General features: G+C 43.5%; 1 protein-coding gene across 3 annotated transcripts in view; it reads right to left on the bottom strand.

Annotated features, from left to right (window-relative positions):
- LOC109904217 (disheveled-associated activator of morphogenesis 1) overlaps nt 1-19,010 on the bottom strand; it is an 81,890-nt gene that overhangs the window by 60,682 nt on the left and 2,198 nt on the right. For 2 of the 3 annotated variants that reach the window (XM_031787974.1, XM_031787976.1), the window contains exon 1: nt 8,315-8,964. The exons of the other annotated variant lie outside the window; for it this stretch is intronic. The gene's annotated coding sequence lies outside the window, so the exon portion shown is untranslated. Of the gene's footprint in view, nt 1-8,314; nt 8,965-19,010 lie in introns of those variants that run through there. 3 annotated transcript variants of the gene reach the window in all.

Raw genomic sequence — 19,010 nt, 5'->3', positions numbered from 1 at the left:
AGACAGGCACACTGCATGGTATCCAGTAAGAATGTCTGTTCATCAAGTGTGTGGGGACCATTTGGTCTGAGCATCCATTTTGCCAATACCCAAAACAAAGTCTGCAACAAAACAATATTCTAAACTCATGGATAGATCTCCACTTAGTCCAGGGCTGTCAGACTCAGGACAATAATACAATAACAATGTTCTGCCACAATAACGTTCATGTTTGACCGTCCTGTAGATAAACAAAGCTATAGAACAATCAGTCTCTACAACTTAACTGTCGCGTAGAAGAGGTTATAATCTGAACCCATTCAGTATGATTCATGTACAATACGCATAACAAGCTGATGAATAATGACAGGGAATGAACATGCATCAAGCTGCCTTCTCAGTGTCATCAACAAGTTGCACAACCATCTGAAAAATGTTACCCCAGCATAGCGGAGTTGTTCAGCGTGTTCTACAGATAGCAAGACATGAGTTCCACCCGTGCTCTCCTCTCCACTTTGCACGGGATGTCCAAGTTGAGATACCAAAGAGCTGAAGTTAAGACAGCCAGACAGCAGACACTGTGATTACAACCATGGAGATGCACCTTTATTATGATGATGTGGAATGTAGAAACGAGTCCTAATTCACCTCCAGTCAGTGTGTTTATTTATTCATGTTTTAAATTCACCATTATATTACTATGAACATGTACTGGTGTCTGCATCCCAAGTAGCACCCTACTCCCTACATAGTGCACTGCCTATGGGCCCTGGTCTAAAGTAGTGCCCTATATAGGGAAAAGGGTGCCATTTGGGACACAGAATACGTGAAGCAGGGTTCTAACAGGAAAGACTGGGTTCACTAGGCTGGGCAAACCCATAGAGAGAGCAGACTTGCTATCCCCTGAGGTTTCCCCATCACATGCCTGTCTCTGTCTGCTAATGACAGGCGAACCACAGCCAGAGCCAAGCTCCCACTCCCAGCCTCATGATGTACTGAACTCTATCCACCATAGGCATTTCACTGCCAGAAGCCCATGCCAAGGGTTGAGATTGGGTGCACGAATAAAACACAAGAGCACTATACTTTTTGTGGGCCTTTCTTTTATTAGTATCTTTGAATGTTGAATACTTCCACTTGAATTTTGTCCCCCCCCTTACTACCTCTGACTTTACTGATAGCTATTGCAACTGCTTGGCATCCGACTGCAAAGGCGCTACAGATTGTAGTGTGGACGGCCCAGTACATCACTGGGCCCCAGCTCCCTGCCATACAGGACCTCTATACCAGGCTGTGTCAGAGGAAGCCCCTAAAAATTGCCAGCCACCCAAGTCATAGAATGTTCTCTCTGCTACCACACGGCAAGTGGTACCGAAGTCTGGAACTAACAGGACACTGAACAGCTTCTACCCCCAAGCCGTAAGACTGATAAATAGTTAGTTAAACAGTTAATCTGGCCAGATATTTGGGTATCTCCATTGACCCTTTTTGCACTCACTGTTTTTTGACTCACCAAATACGCTGCTGCTACTGTATATTATCTATCCTGTTGCCCAGTCACTTTATTCTTCGTTATCCATGTACAGTGCCTTGCGAAAGTATTCGGCCCCCTTGAACTTTGCGACCTTTTGCCACATTTCAGGCTTCAAACATAAAGATATAAAACTGTATTTTTTTGTGAAGAATCAACAACAAGTGGGACACAATCATGAAGTGGAACGACATTTATTGGATATTTCAAACTTTTTAACAAATCAAAAACTGAAAAATTGGGCGTGCAAAATTATTCAGCCCCTTTACTTTCAGTGCAGCAAACTCTCTCCAGAAGTTCAGTGAGGATCTCTGAATGATCCAATGTTGACCTAAATGACTAATGATGATAAATACAATCCACCTGTGTGTAATCAAGTCTCCGTATAAATGCACCTGCACTGTGATAGTCTCAGAGGTCCGTTAAAAGCGCAGAGAGCATCATGAAGAACAAGGAACACACCAGGCAGGTCCGAGATACTGTTGTGAAGAAGTTTAAAGCCGGATTTGGATACAAAAAGATTTCCCAAGCTTTAAACATCCCAAGGAGCACTGTGCAAGCGATAATATTGAAATGGAAGGAGTATCAGACCACTGCAAATCTACCAAGACCTGGCCGTCCCTCTAAACTTTCAGCTCATACAAGGAGAAGACTGATCAGAGATGCAGCCAAGAGGCCCATGATCACTCTGGATGAACTGCAGAGATCTACAGCTGAGGTGGGAGACTCTGTCCATAGGACAACAATCAGTCGTATATTGCACAAATCTGGCCTTTATTTTAGAGTGGCAAGAAGAAAGCCATTTCTTAAAGATATCCATAAAAAGTGTTGTTTAAATTTTGCCACAAGCCTCCTGGGAGACACACCAAACATGTGGAAGAAGGTGCTCTGGTCAGATGAAACCAAAATTGAACTTTTTGGAAACAATGCAAAACGTTATGTTTGGCGTAAAAGCAACAAGCACATCACCCTGAACACACCATCCCCACTGTCAAACATGGTGGTGGCAGCATCATGGTTTGGGCCTGCTTTTCTTCAGCAGGGACAGGGAAGATGGTTAAAATTGATGGGAAGATGGATGGAGCCAAATACAGGACCATTCTGGAAGAAAACCTGATGGAGTCTGCAAAAGACCTGAGACTGGGACGGAGATTTGTCTTCCAACAAGACAATGATCCAAAACATAAAGCAAAATCTACAATGGAATGGTTCAAAAATAAACATATCCAGGTGTTAGAATGGCCAAGTCAAAGTCCAGACCTGAATCCAATCGAGAATCTGTGGAAAGAACTTAAAACTGCTGTTCACAAATGCTCTCCATCCAACCTCACTGAGCTCGAGCTGTTTTGCAAGGAGGAATGGGAAAAAATTTCAGTCTCTCTATGTGCAAAACTGATAGAGACATACCCCAAGCGACTTACAGCTGTAATCGCAGCAAAAGGTGGCGCTACAAAGTATTAACTTAAGGGGGCTGAATAATTAATTAATACACATTTCTACCTCAATTACCTTGTACTCCTGCACATCGACTCAGTACTGGTACCCCGAGTACAGTATATAGCCAAATTATCGTTACTCATTGTATATCTATTATTATGCGTTTTAATTTTCTATTATTTCTCTATTTTTCTTTCTCTCTGCATTGTTGGAAATGGCCTGTAATTATGCAATTCACTATTAGTCTACACCTGTTTTTTACAAAGCATGTGACAAATAACATTTGACTTGATTTTGATTGAGGAAAAATGTACTTACTAGGACTGTGATATGTGGTTCTCACATAGCTATCTTAAGATGAATGCACTAACTGTAAGTCACTCTGGAAAAGAGCATCTGCTAAATTACTAAAATAAAAAAAATGTATACAGTACCAGTCAAAAGTTTGGACACACCTACTCATTCCAGGCTCTAAACATTAATATTTTGATTTGTTAAACACTTGACTGACCTTCATGTCTTAAAGTAATAATGGACTGTCATTTCTCTTTGCTTATTTGAGCTGTCCACGGCCTAATATGGACTTGGTATTTTACAAAATAGGTCTATCTTCTGTATACCACTCCTACCTTGTCACAACACAACTGATTGGATAAAATGCATTAAGAAGGAAATTCCACAAATGTATTTAACAAGGCACAGCTGTTAACTGAAATGCATTCCAGGTAACTACCTCATGAAGCTGGTTGAGAGAATGCCAAGAGTGTGCAAAGCTGTCATCAAGGCAAAGGGTAGCAACTGAAGAATCTCAAATATATAATATATTTTGATAGGTTTAACACTTTTTTGGTTACTACATGATTCCATATGTGTTATTTCATAGATTTGATGTCTTCACTATTACTCCACAATGTAGAAAATAGTAAATATACAGAAAAACCCTTGAATAAGTAGGTGTGTTCAACTTTTGACTAGTACTGTGTGTGTGTGTGTGTGTGTGTGTGTGTGATATATAATTGTTTAACTTGGGTCAAATGTTTAGGGTAGCCTTCCACACGCTTCCCACAATAAGTTGGGTGAATTTTGGCCCATTCCTCCTGGCAGAGCTGGTGTAACTGAGTCAGGTTTGTAGGCCTCCTTACTCGCACACGCTTTTTCAGTTCTGCCCACACATTTTCTATAGGAGTGAGGTCAGGGCTTTGTGAAGGCCACTCCAATACCTTGACTTTGTTGTCCTTAAGCCATTTTGCCACAACTTTGGAAGCATGCTTGGGGGTCATTGTCCACAGACTAATTTGCGACCAAGCTTTAACTTCCTGACAAATGTCTTGAGATGTTGCTTCAATAGATCCACATAATTTTCCTACCTCATGATGCCATCTATTTTTTTGAAGTGCACCAGTCCCTCCTGCAGCAAAGCACCCCCACAAAATTATGCTGCCACCCCCATGCTTCACGGTTGGAATGGTGTTCTTCGGCTTGCAAGCCTCCCCCTTTTTCATCCAAACATAACGATGGTCATTATGGCCAATAAGTTATATTTTTGTTTCATCAGACCAGAGGACATTTCTTAAAAAAGTACATTCTTTGTCCCCATGTGCAGTTGCAAACCGTAGTCTGGCTTTTTTTATGGCGGTTTTGGAGCAGTGGCTTCCTTGCTGAGCGGCCTTTCCGGTTATGTCGATGTAGAACTAGTTTTACTGTGGATACTGATACTTTTGTACCTGTTTCCTCCAGCATCTTCACAAGATCCTTTGCTGTTGTTCTGGGATTAATTTGCACTTTTCGCACCAAAGTACATTAATCTCTAGGAGACCGAGCGCGTCTCCTTCCTGAGTGGTATGATGGCTGCATGGTCCCATAGGGTTTATACTTGCATAATATTGCTTGTACAGATGAACGTGGTACCTTCAGGCATTTGGAAATTGCTCCCAAGGATGAACCAGACTTGTGGAGGTCTACAATCTTTTTTCTGAGGTCTTGTCTGATTTCTTTTGATTTTCCCATGATGTCAAGCAAAGAGGCACTGAGTTTGAAGGTAGGTCTTGAAAATATATCCACAGGTACACCTCCAATTGACTCAAATGATGTCAATTATCCTATCAGAAGCTTCTAAAGCCATGACATCATTTTCTGGGATTTTCTAAGCTGTTTAAAGGCACAGTCAACTTAGTGTATGTAAACAATTGTTGGAAAAATGACTTGTGTCATGCACAAAGTAGATGTCCTAACCGACTTGGCAAAACTATAGTTTGTTAACAAGAAATTTGTGGAGTGGTTGAAAAACGAGTTTTGTATGTTAACTTCCGACTTCAACTGTACACTACCGTTCAAAAGTTTGGGGTCACTTAGAAATGTCCTTGTTTTCCTTGAAAACATACATGAAATGAGCAAAATGAATAGGAAATATAGTCAAGAAGTTGACAAGGTTATAAATAATGATTCTTAATTGAAATAATAATTGTGTCCTTCAAACTTTGCTATCATCAAAGAATAACACGACGTGCCATTGGAACACAGGAGTGATGTACTGTGTTTTTTTTATCAGCGGTTTCCAGCTACAATGGTCCTTTACAACATTAACAATGTCTACACTGTATTTCTGATCAATTTGATGTTATTTTAATGGACAAAAAAAAGATTTTCTTTCAAAAACAAGGACATTTCTAAGGACCCCAGACTTTTGAATGGTAGTGTATATATATATATTTATTTACTTATTTATGTGGCCAGCACCGGTAGAGAAATGTAAGATGTGCTTAGTTATCATCACCTAAACAATCTTCATCTATGTTCTGATTGATGGTGATTCATACATGTGAATGATTTACATTTGCACTGCAGGTAATCTAATCAATCGATCCTACCCGAAAAAACTAATGCATTTATCAGTCATTTTAAATAATGTGGGTGAATATATCTGAAGCTCAGACCCCTGTGATGTCGACACCATCAACATGAACGGAATGATAACCCGGGTACTGAGGAAGCCTGTTGCATAGTCCATTGAGCACAGCACAGACCTCCCCTTAGAAGCCAGACCTTTTAAGTGATCAAACGATATTGCGAAACCCAGGACAACCCATTTAGAGTATTACATAAGAGAGAGAAGTCAGCGCAGGCTAACCTGTCCAGTTCAACGAGGTCAGTCAATCAGACCATGGGATGCGTTTTACGTAATGAACCCCGCAAGTCCCTTGATCGATTTAATCTCTGTCAATATGTCATCAAAAGGAGGCTAAGTGTGTCTATTTAGAACTCATCGGTCGGCGCAACAGTAGATACTAGATTTATAAAACACACACAATTTACCATGTGACCTATTCACTCACTGCATGGATGGAAAACTAGCTCATCTTATTGTCAGATCACATTATAATGGAGATGATCTGGACACCATCATTGGAACCACTTGGTGAGGAAAGGAAGCAAGGACAGAAATAGACAGGCATGTGTGTCGGAGGTAATAGGGGGGCAATTTCCTATTCGCTGGATCTGAAAACCACCCAGGGCAGCATCCCAAATGGAAGCATTTTCCCTATATAGTGTACTACTTTCGATCAGGGCCCATAGGGAATTGCGTACCATTTGGGACGCAGACCAGGTCATATAGCCTAGCTAGCGACATGTGTGTTACATTTTGGTTAGAGTCGGGAACATTTGGAATTGATTTTGGTCGGTCGGAGCTGTTTTGGTGCTCTTCTGACAGAATGCCATTGGGATCAGATCACTCAGACTACAGAGTGGAGCAGAGTGGAGCACTCAGGGTCTAGAGAGTTGCTAAGATCAATATTAGCAGGGTGCTGACAGGCCAATCGGCTCTTAGTTCCCCTGGGCTCTGATAGAAGGGTCAAATGTCAAGCCAATAGGGGGATGCCTCCAGCCCTCTTCCATCCCACTCATGAAATAACCAGAGGCATACAGTCCCTGGTCCCTGCAGGAATGCAGTTAGACACACACACACACACACACCACGGCTGGTTTAGATGCCTCTGATGAAAACCAACCACACATATACACACTCTTCACCATCCCAGACTTGATCCCTCCCTCTCATTCAGCCATATCTGAGCTAACTCCCAATTTTCTAAACTCATCCTTTTCCCCAGGACCCTGGATACCCATTGCTCTCCTCCCTTGTTGCCAGGGCTGTTTCTGATTCAGAGCCCTGCCTGCATTACATGTGCTAATCCAGCGGGATGAGTCGCTGGGATTGAACAAGGACCAGTGTGAGTAATGAGTTTTTATAGGCTAAGCTTCGGCTGCATGGGTCCCCCAGCTGCCAATCAAAGATGGGTGGGAGTCTCTGGGCAGTGTGTGTGTGTGTGTGTGTGTGTGTGTGTGTGTGTGTGTGTGTGTGTGTGTGTGTGTGTGTGTGTGTGTGTGTGTGTGTGTGTGTGTGTGTGTGTGTGTGTGTGTGTGTGTGTGTGTGTGTGTGTGTTGGGGGCAAACAGTAGTGACCGAGCTGCTTCATACAGGGGCTAAGCATCTAACAACATCCATTCAGCCATCCATCCCCTTGGAAACGGATGCAATATTGAGCAGATAAGGAGGTGACAGTATATTCAAATCAGGACACAGCCAAAAACCAACTGCCCCATGCCCTCACTCTTCATAGAAAAATAGCGATAGGGAAACTACTAACTCAGAACAGTCAGGGGTGTTAACACAAGGCCAAAGTTCTTAGACCCATTGACCTTTCTCACAGCCTAGCTCTAGTACTGTTAGAAAAACTCCACCTCCAACTCAAACACACAGAGTCATGGTGAATGCCAGACTAGAGTTCCAGTCACAAACAGAACCATGTTAACACCCACAGTAACACCCAGAGATCCTAAAAACAGTAACACTCAAACGGTGCAGCGGTGGACTTATGATAAACAATCTGACGTGCTGTCTGTGTGTGTGTGTGTGTGTGTGTGTGTGTGTGTGTGTGTGTGTGTGTGTGTGTGTGTGTGTGTGTGTGTGTGTGTGTGTGTGTGTGTGTGTGTGTGTGTGTGTGTGTTGGCTCACCCTAGGAAGAAATGCATACGAGTCTCATTATAGTTTTTTTGTTCAGGGCTCCCTGCATTCCCAGCTCACACCACACAGAGACAGACGGAGTGTTGTTTTCCCTTGAATTATGACAGACACATTCTGAGCACATAGCTGCCTAAATACAGAGGGAGTAACAGGGAGTAGAATTCCACTGTGCCAGTAGCACACTACTTATGCTTCCCTTACAGTTAGTTGTCCATAGAGAAACAGAAGCAGCCACAGATTTCCACTAAGATCCATTACTGTGTGAATGTTGTTGTTCCCCTGTTGAATAACATACAGCCAGAAGTCTTGTAATGCTTTCATTGAAACATTTTTAAACAATCTTACCTTTTTACACAACAGCAATAGATCCTCTTATATGGGTAAACATCCTCGTTATAAAGTCTAGTCCAGGCAGCGAAACAAGCTCCACAGAACAGAGTGAGTCCTGCTCTGCTCTCTGTTCTGCTCTCTGCTTTCTACAGGCAGGCAGCCAGCGCTACTAGAGACCAGATGACCGAGAATGTGAGAAGAGCTGAAGACAGAGCTTCCTATGTCTCCAGCAGTGAGATCACCACAATCACAGTCCAGGAAAGGAGAGAAACACATCCAGCTCCAGCCTCATCCAGCAGAACAGCTCGGAACAGAAAGACCTCCTCAGCATGGACATAGCATTGTGACATCCACGGGTTGAGTCAGTGAAGCGTGGTCACTGAACTGTAGCTGTAGTCGAGCCAACTCCTCTGTCTGCACATAAATACACAGCCTCACAGTCAGTTGCAAACTATCTATCACACAGAACTGCTTCTCTATTCTACAGTAACACTTGGACCTATCAATTTATCCAAGTCTAACTCACTGTAATCCAGTAAAGTCTCCCCACTTAAACGATCTCTGGAAGTGACTACACTGAGACAGCACACAGGCCGTCAGTCCACACTGCTCTGAGCCTATGGACAGAGACACACAAACCCACTGATGTTGGCTTCTGCTGCTGCTGCAGTCAGCCAGCCCTCATCCCTATGCCATGCCACACCCCCCAGTGCCCAGCGTGTTTCTATTGGAGGGAGTCAGAGCTGGGCTCCTCCCACTGCTCTCAGCTTTCTTTCTGTTCCACTTAGAGAAGTGTGTGTGTGTGTGTGTGTGTGTTTCCTGCCATATTGAAAGATCAATACTCTTAGTGACATGGACCATCTGTATCCAGATTGGGTTACACTAGCAGGAGCTCTATTGTAGAAGATCGACTCATCACACACCCTAACATATTATCTATCACTGAGAATCAATCACTTCACAGACTAGGCCAACGTAACTTACATTGCGCTACAATGGATGGATCTGTCATCCTGCCTTCCATCCACCAGACAGACATGACAGACACCAGACAGACACCAGACAGTTCATGTCCTATCATTTTCTCAGAATAATAAGCTATTAAGGGAGTGATGAGGGCTTTCCTCACCAAGAACATATCACACTACTGTTTGACACACACGACAGACAGACAGACCAGAGACACACACACACACACACACACGATAGACACACACACACACGATAGACACACACACACATACTGTATCTGCCTCTGTACCTTTCAATCTGCTTTAAGACTCAATTTCCCACCAACCACCAACAGTACGTACAGCAGGTAACCTAGCAGTTAAGAGTGTTGGGCCAGTAACCGGAAAGGTCGCTGGCTTGAATCCCCGAACCAGCAAGGTGGAAAATTCTAAGTCGATTAAGGCAGCCCCCTGCACCTCTCTGATTCAGAGGGGTTAGGTTAAACACGGAAGACACATTTCAGTTGAATGCATTCAGTTCCCTTTCCCAGTGTTTTGACTTACGATTGTGATTCAAGTGGATAATCACCTTTGGGATCATTCTAGATGTTTTCCCCACCCATTTGACTCATATCAATAAAAAAGGAACACAATAGTCTACTATACCAATAGTCTACTATACCAATAGTCTACTATACCAATAGTCTACTATACCAATACTCTACTATACCAATACTCTACTATACCAATACTCTACTATACCAATAGTCTACTATACCAATACTCTACTATACCAATAGTCTACTATACCAATAGTCTACTATACCAATAGTCTACTATACCAATACTCTACTATACCAATACTCTACTATACACACTGCAATACTACACCCAATGTAAGGTGGGGGTATGATTTCAAGCATTTTAGATTTGCAAAACACACTGAAACTTCCCTGAGGAATACATCTGCAACAGTTGCCCAACGTTGGAGCTGATAAAAACATAGCAGTAACGCAATGTTGAGCTTAAAAGGTTACAGCAAGTAACTCTGTTGATCCCAAATGGCACCTTATGGACCCTATGGGCCCTGGTCAAAAGTAGTGCACTAAATAGGGAATAGGGTGCCATTTGGGCTGCGTCCTCTGTCCACTGCAGTCCGTAAACAGCATGCTAGTGTTCCTGTGGATGACTGACCTTTGCCCAAATAATACCCAGCAGCATTCGCTCTCATGTTGGTGTTCTCAGATAGTTGCTAAGTAGAGGAATAAAAGGGGGTTTCCCCTGCTGCCAGAATCCTCTTTATGAGCCAATGGATAAAGGCTTGCTCTGATTTTTTGATTTTATTAACTCGGCACATGCCTCAGCCCTCTTTCTCTCAGTGCAAAGCCCTCTGGTGTACAAAGTCTCATTCACTAGGCTGTTGGAAAATACAGCATCATTCACAACACACAGTGTATCGATGACAATTAACAAGCAGAGAGCAACTTATCTATAATCTCACCATGCTGTGAAATGAATGACACACAGAGATACTGGGACACAATGCTCCGACAACTGGTGGTCTAGAGTCGACTAGTATGTGGACACAAGTCATTGAAAAGTATCCCATGGTATCAAAAACACAGGAGCCAATCTAATGGAGCCTGTTACAAGCTATTCAATGGACTCAGCAATCCTCCTCCCCTCTAGAAAGAGGACTTTGTCCATGTCACAGAGTCACACAGAGCAGGACCTGGCTGCCCTCAGAGAGAGAACCAGTGTTTGCCAGCAGTCAGCACCCTGGGCTGGCCTGGCTGTCTACGGATGCCTGCCCAGCCTGCAGAGCCTCAGTGGCTAGCTGATACCAACTGGTGAGTGGTCAGACAGACTGACATTCCCCTGTGGGGCCAGACAGCTGAGGACAGCTCTCCCTCAGTCTCATTCACACAGCCTGAAGCCTGCCAGGCTCCTAGTAAATAACATGGCCACCATCACTGTTGTAATGAAACAAACTGGTCATGATGCATTCCCTCTCTGGGACGGACTAACTGACTCACTGTCAGCGTCTGTCTGTGAAGACTGTAGAGGAATCCCACAGATGGACGAACACACACGCACGCACACACACAGTCATCATATCACGCGGCTGCAAAAACACTCCTCTGATTACAGACATACTGCCTTTTAATGGGATATATGGGATATTCAAGCCATTTTTTATGACAGTGGTTGAAAAGCCTGGGAAATAAAACAGCCTGTGCATGTTTCATGCATGCTATGTTCACAGACGTTTAGAATCTCCTAAACTGTGTTTCAGTAAACAGTTCAGTTTCCCTCTGGGCGTGCCTCAACAGGATAAGCTGATCCATCGAAGGAGTGACACACAGACCTCAGTAACTCGACCTGGAATATCAGCAAGCCCTGGAGACAAATCTCACAATGGCTCATAATCTGACACAATCAATAACACAATGTCTCAATCACACATACACATTTCCAGCTGAATCCAACATTATGACAGACGTCTGCTGTGATGAATAGGGCTTGGTTAGTTACAGGACGTAGTTAGAACTTCACCAGGATGTAAACACTAATCATCAAAAGTTTCATAAAACATCCAAACATGATGACCATCCCACTGTGAGAATTACAGTTGGCTGAAACACATGGCACTGCTTTGCTGAAACACATGGCACTGCTTTGCTCGGGTCCCAGTCGTGCTGTGGAACAAGCTGTGTCCTGTCGCTGTCATGAGCAGGGCACTTTAGTCAGTTAACTGCGGCCTCATTAGCACAGTGAAGTGAGCTGTCAGACACTTATCTTAGATAGCCATAACACTGTTCACTGTGAGAAACATATTTACCCTGCCTGCATCCCAATTTTCTGGGAAGTGTACACTTGTGCACGCCTCTGAACAGATCTACAGTAAATAGCATTTGATATACGCATAAGCATACGCTATAGAGAGTTTCCATCATATTTCTTCACATCTGTCATTTCCTTTTAATGGGAAGTGGGCAAGTGCACAAGAAGGATAAAGAATTGGGACACAGACCCTGTTTGTATGCAGGATACTAACAACATTCAAAATAATGTATATATCATCCAATCACACAATCCCTCGGCTGACTGGAGATAGTCAGCAACAGGCCGTCTGGTTTCATCCCTCTGTACCTCCCCATGTTGCCCGACTGTATTCCAGGGCGTGTTCTCAGCATGAGAAAAACAGCTGGCAGGCGTATTCACAGTCATTTTCAACCTCTCCTTGTCCCAGTCTGTAATCCCCACATGGTTTAAGATGACCACGATCATTCCTGTTCTCAAGAACTCATAAGTTTTCATGCCACAATAACTACCACCCTGTAGCACTCACATCTGTAATCATGAAGTGCATTGAGAGGCTGATTATAGCACACATCAACTCATCCCAGACACCCTTTACCCACTCCAATTTGTATACCGCCCCAACAGATCCATAGATTACACAATCTCAATTGCTCTCCACATGGTCCTCACCCACCTAGATAAGAGGAATACCTATATGAGAATGCTGTTCATTGACTACAGCTCAACGTTCAATACCAGTGTGCCCTCCAAGCTCGTCACCAAGCTTAGGACTCTAGGTCTGAACACCTACCTCTGCAACTGGACCCTGGACTTCCTGACGGGCTGATCCCAGGTGGTGAGGGTAGGCAACATCACCTCCGCCACACTAACCCTCAACACAGGGGCCTCACAGGGATATGTGCTTAGTCCCCTCCTGTACTCCCTATTCACCCACGACAGCGTAGCCACGCATGACTCCAACACCATTATCAAGTTTGCTGACAACACAGCTGTGCTAGGCCTGATCACAGGAGATGATGAGTCAGCCGACAGGGAGCTGGCAGTGTGGTGCCGGAGCAACAACCTCTCCCTCAACGTCAGCAAGAACAAGGAGCTGATCGTGGACTACAGGAAACAGGGGGCTAGTACGCCACATTGACGGGGCCATAGTGTAGCAGGTTGAGAGCTTCAATTTCCTCGGTGTGCAAATAACTGAAGACTTCAAATGGTCCAAACACATTTGGCATGGGCCACCAAATCCTCAAAAAGTTCTACAGCTGTACCGTTGAGAGGATTTTGACTGGCTGCATCACTGCCTGGTATGTCAACTGCAGCGCCCTCGATCGCATGGCACTACAGAGGGTGGTGCAGACAACCCAGTACATCACAAATCATCAAATCAAATGTATTTATATAGCCCTTCGTACATCAGCTGATATCTCAAAGTGCTGTACAGAAACCCAGCCTAAAACTCCAAACAGCAAGCAATGCAGGTGTAGAAGCACATCACAGAGGCCAAGCTCCCTGCCATCCAGGACATCTATATCAGGCGGTGTGGTAAGAAGGCCCGGGGGAAAAAAGACTCCAACCACCCAAGCCATAGACTATTTCTCCTGCTTCTGCATGGCAAGCGGTACCAGTGCATCAAGTCTGAAGCCAACAGGCTCTTGAATAGCTTCAATCACCAAGCCATAAGGCTGATAAATAGCTAACAATAGCTACACAGACCATCTGAGTTAACCTTGTATCCTCATTGACCTTTTTATTTTTTATCTTTGTCTCTATGCACACTCACAGAGCCCTACACACTCCCAGAGCCCTACACACTCACACACTCACGCCATCATCTGCCCACTCACACATAACATGCACATACATTTATACTGCCTCTGCACACATGGACACCCACTCACATACAAGCTGCTGCTACTCTGCTTATCTTATATCTTGATGCTAAGTCACCTTACTCCTGTACATATATACCTTCATTACTCCAGTATCCCTGCACATTGTAAATATGGTATTTGAACTAACCCTGTTTATAGTATGCTAACTTACTTATTGTGTTCTTCATATTTTTGTTGGGTTTTGAGTTTGAAAGAAAGGCATTTCAACTTGTGCATTAAAACGTGAAACTTGTTGTTATTGTTCAGAAGATCCCTTATCTGCTTACTGTAAGTTACTCAAGGTATAGACTCAGGGTGAAATCAGTGTCATTGAGTCATTGAGGATACAAAGTGCAAACAGATGATGTATGGTAGCACCAACAACAAATTCAGAATCCTGGTTCACATTGGACAGATCAGACAGAGCTTCCTTCCTACTTGAGGTAGTTAAAAATACAATTCTAAGAGGTCAGAGTTTGTTTGGAACATTTTGATATGCATGACCAACATAAGACAGTTCTTCGGATTGAGTCAGAGACCAGACAGTAGCCATCAATTCACCTCCCATCTGTTGAAAGGATCAGAGCTACCTGACATCCTCCTCACCGATCCAGGATATGAACATTTATAACCACATCAAGTTTTATGTTGGAAAGATACCCGGACCTGGATATCTCAGACCTCAGCAGAATATGATATTCTTTGAGGAGGACATATAGTAGGTCAGCCCACCCATCTGCTTTACCTCTGACCAAAGGAGTTACACAGAAAGTACCAATATGACAGAAAACATTTCCTATAAATGATCTTATGAATAGAACAGTGAGGACGAGACACAGGCATAGGAAGCACAGCATGTCCATATTGAATGATAGAGGCCTATTGTCAATTTGGGGGAACTTACACAAGATCAGGAGTCCTATCAAACATAAATCACCTGCAGCCCATATAGGCCTAAGTTCAGATGGTTAACAAAAGACTAAAACTTTGATCAAAAGTGATGTGCCATGGGAAATCAATTCTTATTATGAACATTATAAAAACAACCCCATTGGTTTGCTTTATTTGGAAACCCCATCAATATGTACTCACACACTGTGAGCAACTGCCCCACTCGCAATGACATTGACAGGCAAGCAAATACTGTAGTTGTTGTCAGTGAAAACAGCAACCATGGAGCGAGGAGCAGCAGGACTGATAGACAGATAGCTACAGATAACTATAAAACATCAACGCAAATGTGGGGTATTCTGTGCATGTCTGTAGCAACACTGTAGCAATCATTCATACCGATCAAGCATCATTGCAACATGGCAAGTCGCATTGCTTCAACTTTTGTAACCCTCCCAGACATTTGGAACAACAGTGTCTGTGAGACGTCCTACTTGGAATGTTGGTGACAAACAACTAAGGTTTTTCAATGTGATTCACAGTGGAATGCCACCTGGGCTCTATGTTAGCATGTCACAATCAGACATTCATCTATTTAAGCCTGGCCTTGTGGGAAACCATTTTGGCTCACAGTTTGATAGTTTCACTCTTGCCCCAAGGGCAATTCCATGGTGACAGATTAACGAGACTCAGATTTTTTTACTTTAAATGTATACCAAACAAAAACCATTGATTTAAAAGTTTAACAAGCCACACAACTCTACGCATATGAATGATTACTTTTCACGATTTGCACAGAAAATGTTACAAAAGCACATTTACAGGAAGAATTGTGCAGATACAAAGTCTGGTAACTGAACAAAACGGAGGGAGATTTCACTGTAATTCTGTTACCAAACGTTGCAACTGCAGTTTTCCAGTAAAAGTGTTTTTTTTTAACTGTGTAAATTGTTCAAATGAGTCATTGTGCAGAGAGTTGTTTGTTAAACTTTAAATGGTTTTTGTTTGGCATACAGTCTCAGCGTAATTCCGTTACAACTTCATAGTTCGGGATCAGAGTAGGAACCGGCTTAGTTTGTATGTGAGGCTGACATTGTTTCTGAGTATGGTGATGTAGTGTCCCTCTAAGCGGAATGCCTGTTCACACTTTCTCTGCCCTATTAACAAATTAGAGAGTTTAATGATTCAAAGCATAGCACTGTAACACACTTGCCAACAATGGAAGATTATTCAAAACATTTCCAAGCTGCCTGCTCCTCACGCCTACTCAAAGACGCAGAGCATAAGACAGTGAAGAAAGAGAGCGATGAGAGCACCTTGTATGCAATAGGGACACCTCCCAGCTACACTGTTGGGTGTAAAGTCCTATAAAACAGCCGGTAGGGCCTCTATCTCTGTATGTTTATGTATGTTTATGTATGCAGTGTGAGTGCTGACAACCTTGTCTGGGGGGTTAGGGGAGCAGAGAGGGGAGAGAGCAGGGTTCACTGAGGCAGTCCTCTGGTCTAGGGGGTTTAAGTTGGGGGGAGCTGACTGATAGGCTGCGCCTCTGCCTGAAAATGAATAGCATCAGATCACACCATTGTCCAGCCCCACTGAAGCACAAAGACAGAGAATGGGAAGTTCAAACAGCTACACTGGGCCATTGTTGAGCCTCACCGGGCCGACAGGGCTGGGCTCAATGGGTGGGGCAACGCAGGCAAAGCAGGGCTATAGCGGCCTCTGGGATAGTCCCATCCATTTCATACTAGTCCTACAAAGAAACTAAATGGTGGCTGATGCAACCACCGCACATGCTGTTGCTCCTCCTATCTGCCTGATTTTACTGTGGGTGGTGGAAGGGGTGTGTTGCTACCAACCTTGTGGTATTACGCAATGTCTGTCTCCACCACATGCAAATATGCAAGTCTTGAACAGACACACAATCAGAGAGTGAAACACACATACTAAAGTCCAGCAGAGAGCATACAGTACTCTGGTAAATCATTCTCCACAGCAGTTCACAGGGAAAGGCAGAAGCTGAGCGACCACTGAAGGAAAAACAACTGGCTTGGTTTCACTGAGTGAGATAGCTCATCTATCCTCATCAATATCTTGACATAGCAACAAAACTATTCTAAAAACAGTACATCATGACTTCATTATGAGGAAAAATAGAACCAACCAGAACTGTGCCAAATGGTACACATTTAGCGGAAGAGCTACAATGTTTCTCTTTTGCAAGGCTTTCCCAATTGTCATAGAGTTAGATCAAGACTGGAACGTTTTATGAACAACTAGCCTATTTAGAGTAGAATGCTCTACCTCCTTTCTCTACAACCGTCTACCCCTTCTGTACGTCCCCTCTACGGCTACATCTTCAGACGTCACAGTGGTAGAGCAGATGTCAGTCATTCATTCTCATTTATTACTGATATTATATTCATATGTTTTCAATGGGATAAATTACTCCATTACTCAGTCCCGCTTTATTTGAAGTTCATTTTATGAAGGCTTCATAAAGCCCTACATAGATGCTTCACAAATCATCTATAAGCGTATATCATGTCCTATAAAGATTCATAATGTGGCATGACAGTGTGACATAAGCAACAGTTTATTTGTTCACATTTATTCATCTTTTTATAGAGAATGAAATACAGTTACAGATTATTATTTGTGATCCATGTATGCAGTGCTTATGAAGCATATATGAATGCTTTATGAAGCCTTTATAAGATGTACTTCAAATAAAGCGGGACAAAACTCTTTACCAATACGTCATGGTGTCATTGTGCATGACTAAGTCTGGGACTGGAGCTGCTGTGAGCAGAGCTTTAGATGAATTTGAGGGCGGTGTGAACATCACAGAGGAATACTAACATCCCTCTCAGGACTCCTCCTCGCTCGGTATCGGTTCCTCGAGTGGAAATAAGTCCCGGTATCAAGTCTTGGCACAGCTCTGACATTCCCTTACGTTGAGATAGCTCCTACAGTACATACTGTACGGTACTGTATCAGCATGACCTCACTGGTTTTAATTGAAGACTTCTCCTCCCACACATACACACACAAAGGGGGGGGGGGGGGGGGTCCCAGACAGGGGAATGCAGAGAGGTCAGTAGTACTGTAGGAACCTGTGATTCAGGGCTGGTGAACCATGGGGAATGTCTGCCTGGGGGCACAGTGCAGGCAGCCAGACAACAACCCATCTGAACTGAATGGTCTGCTGCTGGGAAGTAAGATCTGCCCAGTGCCCGGCGTGTTAGATATTAGAGGTGTTACTAATTAAAAAGGATGAAACTCCAGTGCTGTACACAGACACACACATATACACACACGGGGGGGGGGGGGGGCGGGTCTGGTCTGGATGATTAACAGCACTGTAATAATATAAGTGATTGTGAGACTGACTCAGGCATGTGATTTGCGTCAGCCCTTCAAAAAGCCCATCATATTTCAGAATGAGAACAGGTTAACACTTTGCTACTGGGGATGTTCTCATTAGCATGACTTGGGCTTGATCAGAGGCCTCCAGGCAGCATGCTATTATGCATGTCTAACATCACGGAAGTCATTGCAGTGCAGGGAGATAACCAAGACATTACCCATCTTCTGCATCATTACACACAGCAATTAGGGATAGATGCGTGCTGAGTGCAGACGGTTCAGCAAGCATTGATATTATCATTCTTTTAAATGCCTCACCTGATGCCAGGAGGAGAGGGGCAAAACTGGTACATGTACAAGAGTTGTAATTAGAGGTCGACCGATTAATCGGAATGGCCGATTAATTAGGGCCGATTTCAAGTTTTCACAACAATCGGAAATCGGTATTTTTGGGTGCCGATTTGCCGATTTAAAAAAAATCAAAATTATATACCTTTATTTAACTAGGCCAGTCAGTTAAGAACACATTCTTATTTTCAATGACGGCCTAGGAACGGTGGGTTAACTGCCTTGTTCGGGGGCAGAACGACAGATTTTCACCTTGTCAGCTCGGGGATCCAATCTTGCAACCTTACAGTTAACTAGTCCAACGCAATAATGACCTGCCTCTCTCTCGTTGCACTCCACAAGGAGGCTGCCTGTTACGCGAATGCAGTAAGCCAAGGTAAGTTGCTAGCTAGCATTAAACTTATCTTATAAAAACAATCAATCATAATCACTAGTTAACTACACATGGTTGATGATATTACT

Source organism: Oncorhynchus kisutch, linkage group LG14 (assembly GCF_002021735.2).
Source record: "Oncorhynchus kisutch isolate 150728-3 linkage group LG14, Okis_V2, whole genome shotgun sequence".
Taxonomy (NCBI): Eukaryota; Metazoa; Chordata; class Actinopteri; order Salmoniformes; family Salmonidae; genus Oncorhynchus; species Oncorhynchus kisutch.
Note: the sequence above shows the minus strand (reverse complement) of the source record. Positions and strands in the feature narration are given on the sequence as shown.